The sequence below is a fragment of the Triticum dicoccoides genome, chromosome 4A (assembly GCF_002162155.2).
Source record: "Triticum dicoccoides isolate Atlit2015 ecotype Zavitan chromosome 4A, WEW_v2.0, whole genome shotgun sequence".
NCBI classification, from domain to species: Eukaryota; Viridiplantae; Streptophyta; class Magnoliopsida; order Poales; family Poaceae; genus Triticum; species Triticum dicoccoides.
In genome coordinates, this window is record NC_041386.1 from 690841385 (window position 1) to 690848954 (window position 7570).

Genomic DNA, 7570 nt, shown 5'->3' on the forward strand with positions numbered 1-7570 from the left:
GGGGACTGCTGCTATGTAAGTAGCTCCTTCCTTTTGGATGTTGTCGATATAGTTGTGTTGGTGTTGTACTTGGATCAGTGATCCTTGTAAGATGAACTCAGTAGATGTTATGTTCTGGTTGGTGGTTTCTATTGGGTCCTGAACCTTGTGGTTTCTATTAATAGAAATCGGAGGGGGTGACCCCTCTTTTATAATAAAAAAATAAATTTGGTGAGACTTCACATAAAACTTTTTAAAGATTGAACTGCAGTGGACGTCCTAATCTTTTAGTTTTGCAATTCCTTTAAGTCGTATATTCCGTAAACCCTAAGGGGCAATATGTAAAATATGAAACTCTGTATTCAGAGCATTTTTTGGTTTGAACCAACATGCGTAATACTACTATATAAAGAGGTTAATATTTTTAATGGGATAACAGGTACCAACAAAACTTGTTAGAAATATTCGATATTCATCTTGTATTCTTTGGTAGGCAGATTTACCATTATTAACCAATCAACGGCCCTGTCCTGCCCCGGCGATGTGACTTTGGGAGAACACATATTGTGTACGTGTAATACAGATTTGGAGCACATGGCCCTTGGAGCATGTTTTTTAGAATAGCTAAAAAATTGTTCTTAAAAGTTTCAAGAACAATTAAAGTTTTTTTATACAAATACATATGCATGTGCTCTAAGTATTTGCTATTTTTTGTTCAAAAATAGACAGATTTTGGGCCCAAAGCCAGCAAAAAACGAACCCATTTTCTTTGCATGTAGTATTTTGTCTTCTTTTTTTCTATCTTTCACATGCAAGCGTGTTTGTTCATGAAATTTTGCACAGCTATGCTACTATTCTATATGTGCAGTGACGCAAAATTTCAGATTATTTGGAGCCGTAAACATCAGTTTTCTTGAACTTAAAAAGGGAAAAAGGGGGCTCGTAGTGCCCGTGGTCCGAACTGATTTTTAGGTCTACGCGTCGCTGATCTAAGGGAATCGGAAGCTTTTGTGTCGCCGCATCGGCGCGTGGACTGACTAATTAGTGCTCTGCCGCACCGTGCAAATGTGCTTCCACGCACTAGTTGGACGGTGACACACCATGTTTAGTCAGAAGAATCGTGTTTAGCGCTTCGTCGGCACTCATCATATCCTCGAGATAATTTTCTTCAGCGTCACCATTTGTATATTTAAACCTAAAATGTGTTAAGAAGATGGTTGTTGTGTGACCATTTGTCTTGTGATTTATTCCAGAATATTTATTAATTTTTACTGCTATATATTCATTCAATTATAGTCACATGTGAATAGATTTCAGTTTTGAGTCATGTAGAACAAGGTGTAATCTTCGTGGTAATGCAATTATGCAATTCCAAAGTTTGTCATTCAAACATGATTTGATATTGAAATCTCAGAAGCATTTCAAGGGCCGATTCAGTGAACAATCAAACAAGCGAATTTGTATTTTTGCCATTTCAGTTTCCTCATTGAATTGGAATTTGAGCATTTTCTGCACAAGCCAAGTGCGCGCGGCGAGCACGAGCGCCGTCGAGCTTGTTCTTGTGCCTTGACCAGACCAAAGGGCTATGCTAAGATGCAGGACAAGTATCTCATTTCCGAAATTAAAGGTGAATGCTATGGTGTTTGTGTTGTGCTGGTCACAAGTTTGGCAGAGAGCATGGCCTCCCATTTTTAGCTTTGGACCTATATATGCTTATTCTTGGCTCTCTCGATATGTTTTTCACGGTCATACGTACCGCTAGCTAGTTGAGACAAAGAATCTGTTCCACATAAAAGAGAAAAATTCAGCCAAGAATCTGCGAAAGCAGCCGATGCGGTGAACCGAGTGTTTTTCCACTTATGTTGTCGTGGGTTGATCATGTCCGTTGTGTTGTGCCAATAATGGGTGGACAGACTCGGCAGGTGAGACCTGCATGGTCGAGAACATGTTCGCGTGTGCCGCATCATCCGCTGCACGCACGCACGCCACGCACGCAAGTGGCGTTCTGTTATCACCGCTTTGGTTCGGCAGAGATATATTCCAACAGATGAAAAGATGAGCAGAAACGGGTGCGGCTAATCTGCACCCGGGCTCATCTGCACTCACGTTTAGAAAAAAATTAAAAAAAAAATACTAAAAAAATTCAAAAAATTCCAAACTTTTTTGTGGTGGTAGATAATTTGACGCGTGAGGTGCGCCCCGAAATTCAACTCATTTGGGCATCTGAGCAGCTCTCGGTAAAAAAGACAAAATCAGGGTCTGTAAAAATGTGTACTGTTCACGCACTGTTTTGACCCCGATTTGTTTTTTTTGCCGAGAGCTGCTCAGATGTCCAAATAAGTTGAATTTTGGGGCGCACCTCACGCGTCAAATTATCTACCACCACAAAAAAGTTTGGAATTTTTTGAATATTTCTAGTATTTTTTTTGAATGTTTTGCTGAGAGGGAGCAGATGAGCCCGGGCACCGTTTTGAGTTTCTCAGCAGAAACACTGAACATCTCGCTTGCTGGTAAAGCATAGAGAGAGGAAGGTCAGAGGAGAAACCCAGGACAACTCAAACTGCATTCCGTAATCTGGAGGCGTCAAGCTTCACAGTAGCAACGGAATTAATTACGGGAGCACCAAGTTTCCTCTCCCTCTCTCTCTCTCTTATTTTTTTGGTTTCGCGTGTTTCACGTGGCCTGTTTTGGAGTTTCAGAAGACCTTTTAAGAAAAGGAGAAGACAGTGGACTCAGGACAGGAGCAGGGCAGCTTCCTGAGACTCAACTCCCCTGACGTGCGGCAGGGCGCAGTTGGGTCACTGACATGTAGACCATCCGGCTGACGGGCCCACATGTCAGTGACCGAACTGCTCCCTGCCGCACGTCAGACGCTTCCTGATGCATGCATGTAAAACAAATTCAGTAGTACGTAGGAAACATACACAGCGACGTCTGGATCCACCGTGCTCGATCACTTGCGCAGGCAGGAGCAGGACCGGGTCATTCTCCACTTTTCAAACGAGGCATTGATGCAGATGCCGGAGCCGGCGGTTGGAACAGTTTTTCTTTTCTGCGCAGTATCTCCTTTACCAGGGACACACACAGTATCTCCTTTACAACAGGTTAGCTGTTTTTAATTTTCCTTAGTACAACCGAGATCGGACTCGCCTAATCTTATCCGGTTGTTGGGATTTCACAAGAAAAATTTGAACGCGGTCCAATTTGAACGCGGTGTGCATCGTTTGAATTCAACTTGGGAAAAAACAGGATGCATGCGTGCGTGCTGGCGGACTCGGTTGTTGGTTGGTCTCTCAACTTTGGGATCCCGGACACAGAATCGTCCTCAACACAGCTTATTATTTTCTTGTTCTCTTCAGAGTCGCTGGCGAGAGTGAGTGGGACGCTCGGATGCGACACCGAGGCGTGTACGTTGTGAGTGAGACTGCATGCGGCGGCCGCAGCCTGCACGTACGTAGTGTAGTTGTTGAACTATTTAAAATGGTCCTTGATACAATTGAGTATTTCGAAAATGAACGATTAGCTAGACAAGACCAGCCAACGATTGTGACTCATCTGCGCCATTACTGTTTTCTAGTATGCCAACGATGGTTGAATAATTCGGGAGGTGTCCAGAAGAAGCTGCAACTGGCCTGAGTGTTACGTTTTAGCAAGTTCTTCTGAACATGTTGATTGATGCGTTCTTGGAAATTAAGGGCATGGACAGAAACATGTTGATGCTTTCTTGGAACCAAGATGCAAGTTGTCGGTCGTCCCAACATAGTACAAGCAGTACTAGAGAGTGAATTGCAAGAAACCACCACATTTGGGGCTTATCTTGCAGAAAACAACCTGATCGCTAATCATTTGCAAAAGCCACCGCGGATTCAGTAAAAGTGTTGCAGATTGCACTGAATATGTAATTTGGCGTGGTTGAGGGCGTTCCTGACAAGTGGGGTCAGATTGTAAGAAGCTGACTTGGCAAAGTTTTGACATACAGGCCCCTGAATCTAAAAAGAAAAAGCAATCAGAGCCCCCCTGCTTTGACCCCGTCTGGATCGGGAGAGCCAGAGCCCCCGAGCTACCCACCCCCCGCGCCACTCCGACGACCTCGTCGCCGGCGACCACCGCTGCCCTGTCTACCATCTCCTTCCTCCTCCCTTTTCTTTTCTTCTCCACCGCTGCCTCGTCTACCATCGGCGACGGCCGGAAAGGCGAGAGGTGAGGCCGCGTTGGCCGGGATTGACGACGCGGGTCGCCATGGCTATGGATCTCGCCGTCGCGCGCACGGAACTGGCATCAACGACGCCCTCGCGCCCGTTCCTCTCGACGCCCTGGACCTCTAGGCTCCCGTCGCCCTCGCCCTCGCCCATCTACGGCATCGGGAGCCGCCGTCGGGAGGATGGTGCACTCCGGCAAGGACCTGGGCATCAGCAAGCCGGCCAGCTACGAGGCGTTGCACCTGTTCCCTTCGGTCGTCCCGACAGTGAACCACGGGGTTGGAGAAGGAGACAGGTCGAGGTGCTGATGGCGGCCCGCGACGGCTGGTGGTCTTGGACGGCAGTGGATGCCCGCGGCGGCTGGTGGTCTTGGTCGGCGGCGACAAGAACCCTAACTGCTGCGTGCTCTTCCTGTCTGGCACTGTCATGGCGGAGCTCGACGCAGGTGTGCTGCGATGCGCACCCCTCAGGCGGACGAGGCGGATGCAGAGGTGGCCCGAGGTCGATGACGCTGTGAGAGAGAAGTCAGGGGAGGAGAGGAGAGGCGGCGAGGATTTGGGGAGCGGCTCGTGTTGTGTGCTCCGGCGCCACCCTCCGCCCTGCGCGTCGCTCCGGCGTCGCCGGCCAAGCAGCGCGGCGGAGGCCATGAACCCGACGCCCAGCGTGCCTCTGCCCGAGGGGTGGGGGCTGATTGCTTTTCTGTTTTAGATCAAGGGGTGTGTGTGTAAATTTTTTGCTCTTACAATCTGGCCCCACTTGTCAGAAAGTGGTTAAATGGAACAAATCACCTGATCAGTGCATTTTGCAAAAAGATTACCAGAAACGCGGTGCGTTTTCCAAATGATTAGCGCCCAGGTGGTTTTCTGCAAGATAAGCCCCAAATGTGGTGGTTTCTTGCAATTCACTCGGTACTAGAGGTGCAACTTGCAGGATCACCAACTTGTTGCTATATATTTATACTCTGGAATTGGAACTGCATTTCTTTTTTTAACGGTACTTGGTAAGAGGACCCGTTTTGTCCTGTCAAATAAGAGGATCAGTTTTGGAGTTGGTTATGTGTCGCTGTGTTTGGTAAGATAGAGACAGCAGCAGTACATACATACAAACTTACTAAATGTCAAATTATGCTGGTCGTTTCTTCTGATTTTATCCATCACACATTTGAACGGATAGGGTTGAATGGAAAATTTGTAGGGCAAGATATTTTAATGTGAACTCGCATGTAGAACACCATGACCAAACATGACCTATACGTAGAAAAATTCTAGCACGACGCGTGTGCAATGCACTCAAGAATGCCTGGTTGGTCTTTGGATTCATGTATAAGAGCAACTCTAGCTAGCCGATCCCCTGAAAAATAGAGGAGTAAACGGCCGAGTAAAACTTAGTTTTGGTCAGTTCTATCCGATCCTCCATAGCCTTTTAGGGGGTCGGCTAGAGTTGCTCTAACTATGCCATATCTAATTAATCTGATCACAGAACATGCATGATGCATGCAGACATTCTCTAATAAAAATGCATGTGAATATATACATGCACTTCCGTTTTCGATTCATTTGGACACAGAGGGAAGGACAACAGGGTTAAATCTCCGGGCTTCTTTTTTTTCAGTCCATGTGTAACTTTTTCCAGCAAGAGAAATTTCATTCTCTATTCACGGAAAACAAAGTAGCAGACTCCACAAGTATACACGCATCCACAGCTGGTAAAAAAAAAAGCATCCACAGCTGGTACCATACGACTGACTCCCTCTCCTTGTCAACTTCCTGGCGAGCTGTGTCTAGTTTCCCCCTCTCAACGTGATGTATGCAATTCGTGTTGAAGCATTCTACACCTACACCCATGCTTACATAGTTACACCAAACTTCTTAGAATCTTGGTAAGTAGTTTAAAATGGAGTGGATAATGTAGCTTAGTAGTATCTGCAGGTTTCCTCCTGTAGTTGGTGAGATTTTCATTGAGTCATTGACCTCCACCCATGCATTGATAAAAATCTCTATCTTTATTATTTCCTCCTGTAGTTGTTAGATTTCCGTATTTTTATTACTTTTAGAAGGGATTCGGAGTGTTTTTTTTTTTTGCTGAGGGAAGAGTGTCTGTTAGATTACCCTCTTAGGGCATCTCCAAGGGCAACCCGCAGAAAATCTCCCGCATCTCTCCACGGAGAGGGGGACTAGTCCGCGGACACGGATGCGGGAGGCGGTCATCCAACGCTAGCCGCATACATTTCAAACCGCATTTTCACTAACGGATGAAATTCATTCAAATCAGCTGATATTCATCAAAATCGGATAGAAAATAGCATAAATCATCCACACATAGCATGCAAATTAAGTCTAGTACAACAAGGTCTCAAACTCGACTAGATCCCAGATGTCCAATAAGTTTTTCGGGAACTGATCATGTTCTCCCACATATACTTTCCCTTCAGTTTCATCCAGCAGTGTGTGCACGTAAATGGCCGTCCCGCTGACCTGTGGTACACCACGGCGGCGCGTGCGGACTACATATAATGTGTAGACCAACATTGAGTGAATGAATCAATCAACAAGTTAAGCAAGAGGAAGTAAAACTTACGATCTCGTCCTCTGCCGCGTGCAATGGCCACCTTGCCTCGAGCTGACGAACCCCGTTGCAAAATTTGATAACGCTGAAAATAAGCTCAATGACATTTGACCGAACACCAGCCGGGCGTGATGTCCACCATGGAGGTCGTCAACAGGGGGCGGAGTGTACCTAGGTACAAACGGCTCCATGGCTGAAAGCTTCGTCAGAACGGCGAGCGGCGCGTCAGGGCTGGTTGCGGATGTTCGACAATGCCTTTGTGACGGCTGGAGATGAACAGCAGCGGCAGTGGAGCTGGACGGTGCGGATGCAAAGCAAGGGGAAGAATAGGCGAAGTAGAAGGAAATGGGACCGGGAGGGGGGATTGGGTGGCCGGGATTGTCGAAGTTCTACGTTTCAGGTGTCCGGACTCCCGCAAACCTCCCACACTTTTGTCTCCAATTTACGAGAGAAATCGCGTCCGGACCGTTCTGCGGACCGATATAGGTCGGCGTTGGATGGCTTCAGCGGTACGGACAATGTTGTCCTCCTCTGAGCTATTAAGGAATAGGAGCGCTTTGAAATTGTTCTCGAATTAATCCTGTTTAAGGCAGAGGAATTGGAAGCTTTTCCCTCGCCGCATGGCCGCCTGGACCGGTTAATTAGTGCCCGGTTGCACAGTGCAAATGCTCCATTGTTCCACGCATCAGTAGAACGGTAAATCAGTGACACGTTTCGTCGGAAGAATTGTGTTTAGCCCTGTCGACAATTATCCTATCCCCATGGCGTGTCGTCGTCAATAGTCATAGTCGAAGATCGTTTCGCCGAATTTCTCAAAGTGGGGAGGA